Raw genomic sequence first — 15,929 nt, 5'->3', positions numbered from 1 at the left:
ACAACTGGGATGAAGAGTTTTCCTCCTCCTCACGAGGCCATGGAACTGCTCCAGTGCAGGTTTCACACTGCGACAGGTGGAGACGCAGCCCCAGCCACTTATCGGAACATTACAGTTCTCCTAAGCCGCCGAGTTAATTCCTCAAACGCCCTTTCAAAGGGCCAGATAAATACAATCTGGGAGCATCTCTGCTCCCTCGGCTCACATATCTTTAGTCAGGCAGGGAGATAACATTTCATACAGATTGAGACAGTTTAAGCAAAGGTTGCTGCTTAACCTTTCCAGCAGCGGCTGTTTACCGCGCTCCGGTTTCCCTCCCCAGCGAGGGGAACCAGGGCAGCCCAGCTCCTGCCTGTCCAAGCGCTTCCAGTGAGTAATGGCAGGATGCTGCCTCCCCACACCGGATACTCCCAAGTCATCACCTGTTTTTTGTCAGCTCTGTGACACCGATGCTTCCAAAATAGAAGGATGAGAGCTGTTACTCCATTGTTACACCCTGTGCGGACACACCTGTGTAGTTCACTCCAGTTCAGCCTACCAGCTTGACTTCACCTGGTTCTTAGTGGTTCACACCAAGGGCAACATCCTTCTCTCCCAGTAAAGACCAGTCCTCTCTTCAAGGAGGTGCCAGTACCCTCCACAGCACTGCTTACGCCTCACCTCGGCAGTGGGAACCGTGGACCTCCCTGACCTTGAATGACCTGGGCTCCAAACTGATCCCCGAGCTCTTCCCAGACACAGCAGGACACGGCCTGTGGAGATCTTCATCTCAACCATATCCAAGCACAGCCCACATGCAGCTTTCAAGTCTCCAAGAGCTGAGACAAGTTTGGAGTGAGGGTTTTAGCAGAAGCTGTCAGCCACAGCATCCAAGCAGGACAAAACCCCATCCCAGACTCCTCTGCTCAGCTGGGATGGGCTCCAAGGGCAGCAGAACTGGATTCCTTTATCGCTCATCCCTCACCACAGGAGCCCCCGGACAAACAGGCAGCACCAGAGCAAGATGGGAAACATCTCCGAAGCCATGGCTGGCACGGGAAGGAAGGAGGAATACTGGCAAATGACAGAGCCCTTATCTTAATTACAGGCTTATTTGCATTTAAATGAAGGTTATTCTATAATTACCACCAAATGTTTTGTGTTGCAGCTGAAATACCTCTCCATGGGCTGTCAAGCTCCTTCCCATTTTCATTTTCATTTTCTCTTGCCATTCTTCTGCTTTCTAATCAGCTGGCACACGCAGGGAGGGATCCACACGGCCCAGCAGTGCCAGCCCACCCTTCAGAGGAGGCTTGGGTACCACTGATGCTATGATGATTTTGTGATACACCTTTTATGTATTCTCAGCACCCTTACCATGCATACTGGTACTTCTTTGAGCCTGATACCTCAGCACAGTCCTGGTGTTCTGCTGGGCCAGCAGACCAAACTAAAGGCCTCACGGCTGGAGGCCGAAAAGCCTTGCCCCATCTTGAGCAACCACGGCCCTCTCTAGAACATGTCCTGCAAATGAAATCAGGCCCATCTGGGGGGGAATGCTTTAGAGTAGGGGGATGTCACGCCATTCACTGAAGCCTCTCATCAGGGCATCTGTGTCAGAGATGCTAATTTGCGAGGTCTATAAATTGTATACCCGATGTACCGTGTGTGTGCGCACTTCGGCGTGTTCCACCTCGACAGATTGTTGCACCATGAGGATCCTTATTAAGCACCAAAATAAAAACCCTTTATCCCTTAACCGTGTCTGGCTCTTGACTCTAAGACCAGAGAAAAGGCGTCACCACCCCAGCCCTGCATTGCTCCCAGGGAGACGGAAAGGATGCAGCTCCCTGGCTTCCTCCAGCAGGATCATGGGGGATGAGCAGCTCTGAAGTTCAGGCACTGGGGTTTTGCAGGCTTCAAGTTCAAAACCGAAGAGTTTTCTCTGTGCACACACACATTAACTCATTAATTAACTCCAACTTGTTGCACCGGAGTGCTGTGAAAGGCACAAGTGTGGGAAAAATCTGTAAGAGATCAAATTCAGGGAGAAAAGGGATTTGGAGCAAGAACAGTCTCACATATCCAGCTCAGAAATTCCCTAACCACAGGCTGCTGGAAACAAGCATCCAAGGACATTTCCAGCCTTCCCTGTCCTTTTGTTGTCTGTGGTTATTCCTGCAGGCAGCATGGACACACACCAGAACCCAGGAGCTGTGTTTGCACTGGAGCTCGCACTTGCTGGCAGGAGACAAAGCTCTCCCATAGAGAAAATAACACCCAATTACATCATTTCGAGCAATCACAGTGAACAAACCCATGCAAATGGCCAAATTAAGGCTTAAAAGGAGCCTTCTGCCATTTCCTAAATTGTTATACCTTTCATCAAACCCCTTTAACAATCTCTCTGAACCTTTTCTCTCTCTAGCCGGGAGATCCACATTAACCAAGCAGCCCATCCAGGGCTGAACATGACAACAGCGATTACAGACACAAAGTCTCCTGTTTATGAGGGGGTAGAAATGAAAATAGACACTTCTCTCTCTCTAGACCCATCACTTCTCTCCCTGCTCAATCCTGGCTCCTGCACAGCCTCCACATCCCCCTGCCAAACTCCAAGTCTCTGCCTCCATCTCATGGAGAGACTGGATCTCTTCAGCTTTGTTAAGTTACTTTTTTTTTTTTTTTTTCCCTTTCTTAAACCAGACAAAACCCACCCCCTCTACCCCAATTTCACATAGCTCCAGGCAGACTTACAGCATGGAAATTTTTAGCCTGAACAATTATCGCTTGGCAGAGAGTTAACTCACTGCAAACAGGATCTTATAATGGGCAGCCTTGGCTATAAACAACTTGGCTGGCTTCATTTTAAGCAAGTTCCATACCTCGGGATAGATCTCCCCCCCCCTTCCTCTCCCGAAGTCCATTTCACAGCTATTTATGTTTAATAAGAGGCAGCACGGGAAATGAGCAGCACATCCACCATGCAGCTTGGGTGCTGGTGCACACCCCAAACCAATTTACCTTCTTCCTCCATCACAGACGCCACAGATTTAAGGGCAAAGCCTTCCAACGAGCCCCAGTCCTGACAGGACAACCAGATCCTCTTCTCCCAGCAATCCCAGCAAGTGAGGGAATAACCACAGCTCCAACCACTTGGCCCCCACAGCCAGAGCTGCCTTTCTGGTATTTCCAAGGGCAAATGCCACGGCTGAACTCTGTTTCATCTCCACTCTCAGCCTCCAGACACTGCCCAGGAGACCCTGGGGAAAATGCTATTTTTACAGTCCAGTTGCCCCCAAGCTGCACAGCAAGACTTGAGCAGGGATGTTTTGAGGTGCTGCTGGAATTCTGAGTGGGATATTTTAGCTGCAGAAGCCTCTGCCCATGAAAACTCCAGCAACTCATCATCCAGTAACATCCTTATAAAATCTGAAAGGCCCTGCTTCCTTTCCCTCCCCCCAGCAGCAGTTTCATTAGTCCACACTGCTTCCCATCTCCAAATTGCATCAAGGGGAGACAATCCTGCAGCCCCAGCTCCCCTCGCAGGCACCAGGCAGAGCAGTCCTGTCACAGGAATTGTCACAGGAATTGTCAGGACTGTGATGAGCCTTTGGACAGGGACTGCTGGGATGGAGTCATGGGCTGGTAATTAAGTGACAGAATTTGCCTGATGCTGAGCTGGGAGTGGAGGAAGGATCCGCTCCAGGAGATGCTACAGACAATGGGAGGGGGATACAGCTGCAGCACGGAACGCTGCATCTCACCGGGTGCAGCTCCAAGGCGGGAAGGATCTGCTCAGGCAACACAAGACCCTCATCTCCCACCCTGATGGAGAATGACACCCGGTCCTGTCCAAACTGATGATACAAGAGGGGGAAAAAAAGGCAGGAAAGTGCCACATAATACAATTTCTGCTACTTTCTGTTGTGTAAAAAATCGCTATAAAGTGGACCATGTGTTAGAGGGTCTGGAGGCAGATTGATTTTTTTTTTTCCCCCCCAAAAGTTTTAGAAGGCCTTTCAAGAGCAAACCACTAAATTTTGCAACACATCCAAGTTTGGGGAAATAGCTGCTTTTATGTCATTTGCTGTAATGGAGATTGTTAACGTGCCATTACCACACGCCATGACTGCTCATGTAATTTCAGTATATGGATTAATGTGTGGTGTGAGCGGCCAAGGATCCCAACATCGAGCATTTGCAGATGGAAAGTTTTGTTTCAGACCCATCTTTAAGACATTGGGCTGTACAGAAAGAAGCGTCCCAATGTTCTGTCTGGAGCCCTGGAAGAGCCCAGCACTGCAGGAATGCCAGATACCTCACCCCGGAGTCAGTGCAGCTCCTCCCCTTTGCTGTCAGGGCTTTCAGTACAAAATGAAACTCTTCCGAGCTCCTGATCTAGTTAAAAATCTCTTCCAAACCTTGCCTCCTCTGGAAAGGAAAAAAAAAAAAAAAAAAAACAGAAAAGAAGCAAGAAACATCACATCTCTCTTCCTTCTCCATCTCCCTCCCCTCTGCCTTCAAGTGCTCCTTGGAGTGTCTCTGCAGAATCATGTTTATATGCAGTGAGTGCTGTTGTTAGTTAATAACATCGCGATCGCTGAACCTCCCTAATGAAAGAGAGAGACAACATAAACTGTCATTTCAAACAAACATGCAATCAGGGTACCAGCAGCTCTGAAAATATTATCTTCCCCAATTTCACGGGCTTCACGCAGGAAATAGGCTGCTTTCATGGAGATTCTGGTGCATGGCTGCTCACACGCAGGATTGGGGAGCGGGCTGGGAGCGGTGGGGACACATCAAAGCCATGAAATTGTCTGGGCTATGAAGGAGGAATTGTTTTAACAGCTGGAGCCAGGAAGGACAAATAACAGCAGTGATTATATCTTCATTGCTCATCGTAACCAATGCACCAGGCAACTTGTAATTAGGCTGTGGAAGGCTGAAGGTTTGATAGCGAAGGCTTTGAGCTCCTGATTAGACACAGCGCATTTGTCCTGCCCCACAGCCACCCCGGCCCCTTCAAAAGCTCCTGTCAGACTCTGAGTGCTGCAAATGCTGCTCGACCTGCACAAAGCAGTGCCCAGGATTCTGTGGCTGCACACTTCCTCCTCTTCCTCACAACCCTCATCACAGGATCCCAGAAGGGTTTGGGTTGGGAGCGACCCCAAAGCCCATCTCATTGCAACCCCTTGCCCTGGCCAGGGACGCCTTCCACTAGAACAGGTTGCTCCAAGCCCTGTCCAACCTGGCCTCGAACACCTCTGTCTCCACAGCTTTTGGAAAAAACAGCATTTTCTAGCTTTGGGGTGTTCTCCAGCTGGCCAAGCTTTAAGATTACAAAGCAGTGCAGATTTAAGCAGCTGATCAGCTCCGTGTTTTGAAGACCTCAATAACTTGAAGTGTCAATTGTCCTAAAGAGCCACATGGATGATGCAATGGTCCTTCCAACACAGAGGATGTTTCCCCTCTAGGTTCAAAGACCTGCTGAGGGTTTGACAAGCCACTGGAGCTTGGAGATTGTTTCCCCAGCCACAACCCACCTTGTTCAGAGCCAACGGAGGCAGGAGGAATCCTGCCTGGTTTTACCTGGGACCACCTTACACAGACCTTCTCAGGAAGCCAGATCCAGAATGGATTCACCTCACAGCTTCATGGTCTGACCCTGCCTCTTGGACCTGCCTGGATGAGGAGCTGCTGCTTGGTTCTTACACCAACCAGTATCATCTCCTGACAGTCTGTGCTCCTGCACAGCTTCAAGGGACACCTGAACAGAGAGCGGGCAGAGCCAGAGCTGACACCTTCCAAGGGCTCTGCCTCGGCTCCTTCCCCCCATGAACATGAGGGAACCCTCTGGAAAGCAAGATTGAAAGATAAAACCTCGTCTTCCTCCTGATGTCATCACCACCAAGTGATGCCATCATTTCCAAGGCAAGTGGAAGAGGATCATGGGAATGCATTGGAATTACTGAGGGTGCTTAAGGAGAAAAACAGAGAGAAAAGGGACTCACTTTTTTCCTTGCAAAACATTTAATTTGGGCATCATTTAAAAAAAAAAAAAAAAAAAACCCCTTAGAAAAAGCTGCACTGCGCCTGTTTACTGGTCCTGCCTCTGACCATCATGGGATGGAAGGAACACAGGGTGGGAAGAGCCGATCCCCAGCCCCACACCAGTGCCCTTGGAAAGGGATAGGGCAAGGGAGGTAAATAAGGGGCTAATTTCCCCTCACCTCAACATTCTAATCGACACCCACACACTGACAGGGCCTCGTGGGAGAGCCCTGCGGGAGGTGACAGCGCTGCCACCCAAGCCTGGCAGCCAAATTCAAGCTGAGTTTAAAAACTCTTCTGACATTTAAGAAAAATCAACAAGCACCTTCAAGTGATGAGGGGACCAGGCATCTAACTGGCTGAATGTCACATTTAAAGCTGCAAAGATAGCAGCTGCTTTATCTCCTCAAGCAGGTGGCTGGGCTGGGAAATAAGGCACCGAGGGCCGGATTCTGCTCTTGCACCTGCATTTCTCCACTGGCGGCGATGGAGCGACTCTGGAGTTGCACCGACATGACAGACAGCCAGGATAGGACTGGAGAGTCTATTAAACTTTAATACTTCTGAGCATCAACAACGAGCGTGTTACCAGCCCCCTGCCTCGACTCCAAACATCCATATGGGTCACAGTCGCATCAGTAAAAATTTATTGATTTAAATTGGCAGTGCCCTTTTGGAATCAGTTGTCGTTCTGACTGATGCACAGATATGGGCAAAAGGACATTTGAAGCATTTTAATGCACTTTTTACTGCATTATCTCTCACCAGGATCTTCGCTGCTTCAAGGAAATGACTCACATTGCAAGTAGAAGAACCCAATGTAATTAACGACCTGGCAACTCTATAATGATCCTTTCTACATAAAAAGGTCTTCCCTATGCTATGAATAGACTTCAAGTAATTTATTGCGAGCCATATAAAGAAGAGACTGCTTTGACCTTGGTGATTTTAAGTTGCGGTGGGTTTTTTTTAAACAACCATAATTGCAAAGAATATTTTAAGTGATAGCCCTTAAAAAGAAATTTTTAAATGCAAAGTGAAAAGTGAAGAATCATCACAAACAGCCTTCCAAGAGAATATTAACAAGTATCCTCTGCATCATTTAGAGATGAGATTTTGAGACTAAACAAGAGATTCTTCCATTTCTTATAGGTGTTAGTCTAAGCCTCAATGCACTGAAACACAGGTGTGGTTTTACTCACTCAAGGAGCTCCCAGGAAATTATGGGTTTGCAGGAAAGCCCATGGGGAAGCCAAGAACGAGCAGTTTCACTGCATTCCCCACGAAGCTGATCATCTGCCTTTTAGGAACCGAGCCAGGATGACCCAGAGTTTTCACAGAATTATAGAATATCCTGAGTGGGAAGGGACCTGCAAGGACTGAGTCCAACTCCTGGCCCGGCACAGGGCACCCCAACAACCCCACCCTGAGCATCCCTGGCAGTGCTGTCCAAACTCTCCTGGAGCTCTGGCAGCCTCGGGGCCGTGCCCATTCCCTGGGGAGCCTGGGCAGTGCCCAGCACCCTCTGGGGGGGATGAACCTTTTCCTAATACCCAACAAAACTTTCCCAGGCACAGCTCCAGCCATTCCCTGGGTCCTGTCCCTGCTCACAGAAGGCAGAGGTCGCAGCTGCCCCTCAGGAGGAAGTTGCAGACCCGGATGGGGTCTGACCTCAGTATCTTCTCCAGGCTGGAGAGAAGTGTTTTACACACATTCAGCCCACGCTCCCTCCCTTCTGCTCATGCAAGGCTCTTTGCTCCCCATCCTGCGCTCCTTCTGCTCACATCAGCACTCAACGTCAGAAGGAGCTCAGCTGTGATTTACTGCGGCGGGACTCTCGGTAAATTGTTGGCTTTATGTCCAGCCTGAGTGTTTCATATTGGCTTTTACAGTTTGCAGTAAAGCCTTTACTCTCTCCCTCTCACGCCTTCCCTGCCCGTGCGCGTTTCCTGCTTTCCCCTTGTCTCTCATTTCATCTGCCGCGTGCGTCTTTCATATCCCCCAGTCCCCTGCATTTTCACAGGGACAGAACCATAGGCAGGTGATTTAAGCAGGAGTTGAGTTCAGTCTATCAGGGCTCTTTTCAAGGTCTTTGAGAGAGGCAGGGACACCTGGGAAGGGGTCACATCACACGCCGGATTAGTTGTCACAGGACATCTAACACGACGTGCTAGAGTGACTGCCACCCTTTGAAGTACCCGGAGCTGTTTTGATTCCTTTCCCAGAGCTTTGGGGATGTCTCGATTACAAGGAAACATGTTGAGCAAAGGAATAAATCTGGCCCAGGAAAGGGTAAGTTGCAAGTTTGACTGGAAAAAGCTGGGATGGAACCACTTTCTGTCAGAAATGAGATTTGCTGGAAGAGAAGCACTTTGTGGAGTCAGGTCTTTTTCTGATGAAATTTCATTTCACAGAAGAGGGAGAAAAAAATCTCATCTGACAACTTTGAATCATCCTGCTTTGATACTCCTCAAATCCAGTATTTGCATTGTTTCAAAACAACTTTAACCTCAGTCTTGTTTTCCCTCAATTGTTTCCCTGTTGTGCTTTTGCAACAAAGACATAAATAAGGTAATGCAAACCCAAGATATGCTCCTGCCTGTAATGTTTTAAAGGAGTGAGGAAATGCAGATTTTCACTCCCATTCGAATCAAAGCCACCATCACCAAAACTCACAGCTGAAGACAGAATTTCACTAGTAGAAGGGCATAAAAATTCATTTCAAACATATTTCAGAATTGGATGAGGATAGAGTCACCCTTTCCATCAAGTGGAACTGCTTGAAGTAGTCAAGAAGCATCAAATTGATGACAGCAAAACACCATTTATTCACCTCTTCTAGGCCGTTTTATCACATTAAATATACAGGATTAAATTTTCATATGATTTAAGCTTAAGTATAATTCTCACATTTAATTAAAGCGAAACAAAGCAGCGACATGTCAATACCCACTACTTCAATTACAAATCATTTCAAATGCTGGGAGAAGCAAGGAAGCTCCAAAGCATCTCCAAGAAGAAAGTTATTCCTCCCAAAAAAAAAAAAAGAAGAATAAAAGCCCTCTGCCATCCTGCTTCCCATTGACTATCAGATCACATCACTCTCACTCGCTACCATAGCTCACATTAAAAAATTAAGTCCATAACTGCAGAGAAGCATCTCCCCATTTCTTTTATAGCTTCTTGCCACAACGAGCGATACATCTCCATTATCCCGGCGCTCGCACCAACACACCATAGATCGGAGCCGGCGCCATAAATAACGTTCCGTGTAACGAAGTTACGCTGAGGAGAACAGGCATAAATTAACACTCAGCCCTGTAACTCTAAATAGTATTTTAGGCCTTGTCAGAAACCAATTATGCAAAATATCCTCCTCGCCAAGATCTGCTCGTGATCCTTCAAAGGATTACCTCGTTTCCAGCACCGTGGTCAAGGCACGGGGATGTGGATTGGGAAAGGAGGGCTTAGCTGGGGGATGCTCAGATGATTAAACCCTCTGAAGTCATCTAATTACTGACATCATTGCTCAAAAGCATCTGTACACTTCCAAACAACATTTTAATTTGCTGTTTGTAATGAAGATGCTTCCAGTCAGAGCCGAGCCCGTTATCCCAAGTCAGTGAATATCCTGAAACAGGAGGGACTACCAGGAATGAGATTTGCAAGGTGTAATCAAAGATATTACCAGTAGAGCTTGCGCTGCCTGTATCTTTACACCATTTTGGCCATAACCCAAAGGAACAAAACATCACCTTATTCCAGCCAGGAATGAAGATTAAACACTTTTCTCAAGGTCACACAGAAATGAGTGGCAGAGATGGGGATAAACGAGAAGCATCTGTTATCTTTCCATCCCAGGTTGGATATCCAAGACTGGAAGCAGTCAGAAATCCCTGACTGGCTGTAAAAAATCTTGGCTGCTTTCCTTCAAATGAGAAATGGGTCTGAAAATCCCTAGGGATGTTTACTAAAGTCCCCGGCAATTGTTTATCAGCACGGATTTAATTGTCCCAGCAACCCTGTCCCTAAGAAACCAGCAGTTGGGGCTTTAATCCTCATTGTTATGATCCTCCTACCTCACCCAGCAGCCATTCAGATTTAAAAATTTCCGTGATTCTCCCCAAAAAACAAAGGCCAAGCACAGCTCCCGCTGATCCTCAGGCTCCACATTGGCTGCTCACACCTCCCTCAACTCCAAGAGTTTGCTGCAAATCCGATGGCAGATGTGATTTCCAGCTGGGTCTATAGACCAACCACAGCAGGTTCATTAATAACAATTATTAAGTGCTTTATGTTACAAATTAGGCCTGTAGGAATACAGAAAATATCCAGCCAGTTGGTTCACAGGCTCTTGTCGGGAAGAACTGTAAATTCCCATCGTCACAACAACATCACCATGACAAAATGGGGAGAGGAACTCATCATAAATTAGGCTTTAAAATAGCTAAATCATCATTGGGGGCAAGAATATAAATTAATAGTCAGATGAAGCCCCATGGAATGGCTCAGATAACAACTTCCATTCATCAAACACACGGATTTTTAGAAGCTGCATGGAAAACATCTTCCTTTTGCTGCTTCCCAGCACACAGAAGATGCAACCACATAAGTCCAGGCGTTTCACTTAAAATATATAGCAAATCCTTGTCAAAAACCTTTGGAAATTGATAGATCAGGCAAGAGAAGCTGCTAAAATGATGGAGGGAGGGAACAAATCACTCCCAGTCATGTCCTCAAGAGCTTCCATGGCTCCTCAGGCAGGCTGGGAAGAGTTGCAGCTACCCAGGCAGCCAAACACTGTCTGGAAAATGCAGAGGAGCAGGATGAGAAGAGGAAAAAAAAATAGAAAAATGTTCCTTTAATTATTTTTATTCCCCATTTAATTATTTCATTCCCCACCCTAAGGGACAGTCTGCCCTGGAAAGATGATAGGAAAGAGCAGAGAAGCTCCTTCTACTCCATATCCTACTAATAAACTTCAACTCCTCACTGTGTGGCACCATGGCACCAAGAAAGAGGGAAAAAGACTCAAAGCCAGAAGAGACCTAGTTTTTTACTTCAAAAAAATGATGGGAAAGCCATTTCCTTCTCCTTACCCACCAGTCCCCACAAAGCAACGTTTCCCAGGATCCTGCAGAGGACACAGAAAATGGATCCGTGCGCACAAGAGATGCCGAGGCCACAGAGCCCACCAGGGATATCTCAGGAATTTATTTCCAGTCGCTTCTGCCCAAGGCTGGATGCGAGGCAGCAGAGGAGAGGGAGCTTATTCATCCCGTTACTGGGCCCTTGGGGCATCCAGTTCCCCCCACCATGAAAATTTTAATAAAACTGGTGCATCGACTTTCAATTAGAAGGCCGTAAAACGGTTCATTTTCATCTGTTTGTTGCACAGTAACACAGATCCTCGGGAGAAAACAGCGCCTTTTCCAGACTGTCTGCGACGCAGAGAGCATTAATTGAATATTCTGTTGAAACCACCTTCAATTAGTGCCTCTGAGTTTCACATGACATTCATCACTGCAACTCGCCCCGCTCCGCACGCGGCACGTTTGGGGTTTCGTGATGCTCACATCGCATTAACTCACAGCATTAGCCCGAAAATAACAATTTTATTTGCTAATGAGATGCTAGTTGGGGTAGGGGAAGCTGCTGCAGGAGGCAACACCTTCGTGGCATAAAGCAGAATGGGTTCCCCAGCCACACAATAACCAGCACTGATTACAAATTCCTCATCTAGCCCAGACCATGGCATTGCTCTTCCACTTTTGCTGAATGGAGAAGGTGAGGGCAACCCTATGGCTGATGTTGTCATACAGACACAGCTCCCTTCGCTGGAGCTCCCCCACCAGAATCAAGTGCATTCACATCCCAGATGGAATTTAAGCTATAAACGATTGTCCTGTGGATCCTGAAGCACCATCAAGCTATACATTTCCTTTTTTTGGCCATACTTGAGGCAAAATTCGAGCTGAGTGGGGGCCAAGAGACAGACACAAGGACAAAAGGTCCACTCCAGGCAGCACTGCCAGCTGCAAACCTCCCCCACACCAAAAGACAGCTGAAACCACCCATCCCAGGGCTGATTTCTCCCAAAAAACAAAGGAGTTTTGCAGCAAACACTGTCCCAGGTTCATCCAGTTCACAGAGCACAAGTTCCCACTGTGATGCTGCTCCCCCTCCCTCATCATGGAGCAGAGATGCTGGAAGATATTCGGGTGGAAAGGTGCTTTCATGACTCAAAAAAAAAAAAAAAAAAAAAAAAAAAAAAAAAAAAAAAATTCAGTTTTGTATTAATCTCTGCTGACTGGGGGATCTTTTTCTGCTGAGTCCTTTCCACTGGCTCCTGCAGCTACCAAAGTCTCTGCAGACACTGATGCAAAAGGCAGAGGGGAGCCAAGGTGTCTGTCAGGCACCAGGAGCTCAGGACTGAGCGGCCCCTCAGGAGAGGCAGGGCCAAGGAAATCCAGCGGGTGCAGGGGTGAGGGATTCCCACACACTGCACACCGAGTGCATCCCGCAGGGAATGGGGCAGCTCAGCTGCTTCAGGCATCACAGCAAAGCAATGCACCTTCACAGAACCACTGAGGTGGGAAAGGACCTCCGGGGTCACCGAGGCCAAGCTGTGCCCGATCCCCACCCTGTGCCCAGCCCGGAGCACCGAGTGCCACATCCAGGTGTTCCCTGCACACCTCCAGGGATGGGCACTCCACCACCTCCCTGGGCAGCCCCTGATGATATCTAACAACCTGTTCCATGAAGAAATTCCTCCTAATATCCAACCTCAACTTCTCCTGGTGCAACTTGAGGAGTTTCCCCTTGTGCTGTCCCTTGTTCCCTGGGAGCAGAGCCTGATCCCCACCTGGCTGCACCCTCCTGCTCAGGGAGCTGTAGAGAGAGTCCCTCCTGAGCCCCATTTTCTGCAGGCTGAGCCCACCCAGCCTCTCCCAACCCTTTGCCATCCCTGGACACACTCCCACCCCTCAGGGTCTCTCTTCCAGTGGGGGGCCAGACGTGGACACAGTACTTGAGGTGCCTCCCCAGCAAAAGCCCAGCCAGGCAAGGAGGATCCACCACTTCCCTGGGGCACAGCCTCAGCTTGTCCAGCTTTCAGAGAGCTGGAGCATTGTGAAAAAAGAAGGAAGCAGATTTTGTGGAGCATGTTGTCACTTACGGGAGCGCACTGTCACCTCCCGAGGTGACACACTGTATTAACTAGGTGATATTAATAAGCAGATCCTACGTGCAGAATTTCACCCACGGAACTGCAATGACGTTTAACCTTGTGCCAAGTGCGCAGCAAGCTGATTATTTTAATTACAGGGTGGGATTTTTTTTTTTCCTTTCCCCATTGCGGTTCCATCGTGAGCTTCAGCCACATCACTGAAAAGCTGAAGGTGAGGAGGGGCCCATGGCAGCGCCCAACGCCTCTGTGCAATTAGGAGTTGGTCACTTGGCTGAGCACCACAGGTCCCCTCCCAGCCCCAAATCACCACTCAAGCCTCAGGCTGGGACATTTAAGGCTCAGCACAGAGCAACTTGCTCTTATTGTACATAAAACATCTCCATTTACACCAGGTCTTGGAGCTGGGCTTTTGGCTTCCACCAAAGACACAAAAAAACCCCACATTTGCTTCACAAATAAACCCAAATACAGCATTTTTGAGAAACCCCACACAACAGCCAGCGTTGTTTTAATTGTTCCTTAACTTCCTATCTGCAAATCTGCAGAGCACTCTAATATAATCAGGTCCTCCGTACAAGGGATTAGCAGGCTTATATCCCGTGGATCCAATCAGGAAAGTCTATCAGCAAAACATACTTATGTTGATACAGCTATTATAATCTGCATAATTCTTCTGAGTTCACATACTTAATGGATAGCAAACAGAGTCATTACTGCTGCAACTTCCATCCGTAGGATCTCTACGAGCCATTCACTGCAGTGTTTTTTATTATTCATAGCTTTAGTTATTGATTTTCAGGAGAAGATACATGCTTTTAAGCACCATAAAAGCAAGAGAGGAAAACAAATAGCACTGTTCCAAGATTAATACTCTGCTCATAACAAAAGTATGGCTGTCACATTGCGCTGGGTTGAGCCGACGGAGCCTTGACAAATTCCATGCAAAATGGCTGAGTCACTTAAGCAGCTCGTTAAATAATTTAAAGGCAAGTTTTACTGGAGGCAGGAAAGTTCTTCCCCAAATCCACTTCCTTCAATTTATGAGTCTGGAGTACGTTAATCAACCCAAGTGGATGCTGCATCCCGGAAGGGCACACGCTGTGCTGAGGGGTTGAGGGATGTGTGATACAGGATGTGCTGGCGTGTGATCCCTGCGGGCTCCACGTCTGCAAGGATTCCAGGCCCGAGTGCAGCTGACAGGCCTGGATGCAGTGATTACCCAAATCATGGGACACCAGGAATCCCCAGCGTGGGGCACATGAACCTGGAAAGTGCAAGGACCACTCATCCTTCCCCTTTCCCAGCTCTCCAACACAGGCTTGATCCCAAACACTCGATGACCTCACGTCCTCCCAGGGTCAGGACTGGCTCTGAAGAGACTCCACTTCTTGCTCTGATGCATTACCACAGCAAACTCCTGGAACCATTTGGGTTGGAAAAGCCCCCTAAGACCATCCTGTCCAATCCTTAAACCCAGCACTGCCAAGGCCACCACTAATCCACGTTCCCAAGTGCCAAACCGGCACGGCTTTTCAACCCCTCCAGGGATGGGGACACTGCCACTGCCCTGGGCAGCCCGTCCCAACCCTTCCAGTGAATAAATTCTCCCTAATATCCAACCTAAACCGCTCCCTGGCACAACTCCAGGCCATTTCCTCTTGTCCTGTGCCTTGCTCCCTGGGAGGAGAGACCAGCCCCCAGCTCACCACAACCCTTGTTCTCCCTCCCCTGGCAGGCAGAGCTGCACTATCAAATCCATGGGAGATCAGAGCTATCAACCCTTGCAAAAAGGCTCCCAGATTCAGGGTACTTATGGGAAGAACAGCTTCCAGAGCCCAAGGGCCCCTTTGAAATCGACATTGCAGGGCAGCAAGCACAAAGCTAAGCTCAAAACTGCCAGAGCATGGCAAAAAAAAAAGCAACAACTTGTTCACTTAAAGGCTCACTTAGGAGGTGAAGAACCTACCAAATAACAACATTTTCATGGCAACTGGGGTCCCATTGGGGTCTTCGTGTTCCAGACACTGTACAGGCTGTCTCCATGTTAATAACCCTGCCTCCCAAGGGGGCACAAAGCAGGGAAAACACCCACAAAACCAAATACAAGGAGCCAGTCTGCTTTAACACCTGGGCAAGGAAAGCTCTGCAATAAAGCTGTTTGTGACATAAGCACCTAAAGGACTTTATAAACAACTCTCCAGGGCTGTGCTGGAGCTGCTGTGGAGATCGAGTCACAGCTCAAGCTGAGAAAATCACCCCAAAAGCTCCACATACCCCTCTTAATTCCACAGAAAATTCTGGTGTCAGTCTTCCATACTTGGCTGCCCAGCTCTTATTTTAAATAAGCAGCCCATTTATTTGCAGGTCTTCAGGCAGACCCAGCTGGGCTCAGGAGAGACTCATCCCCCAAACAGCACAGCAACATGGGCAGCACCCCCAACTTCACGACAGAAAATGATCAGGGAGAGGATTTATATTACTCCACTTTCCCCATCCATCGAATTAAGCTGCTCCTGATTTTTCTGTGGGGAGGAAAGGGTGTAGAGGAGCCCTGGGATGAAGCTGCCTGCTTCAGCAGCACCTTGGCACACCCACTGGAATTGTGAGAGGAGAAATTGTGCTTTAAGTCACTTCCCACATTGGAAACTGTTGTCAGAACAAGGAACTGCAGATATTTTTCCTCCTTGGGAGGAGCTCTAGGTGA

The sequence above is a fragment of the Corvus hawaiiensis genome, chromosome 25 (assembly GCF_020740725.1).
Source record: "Corvus hawaiiensis isolate bCorHaw1 chromosome 25, bCorHaw1.pri.cur, whole genome shotgun sequence".
Classification (NCBI taxonomy): Eukaryota; Metazoa; Chordata; class Aves; order Passeriformes; family Corvidae; genus Corvus; species Corvus hawaiiensis.
This window is presented reverse-complemented; position numbering follows the sequence as displayed.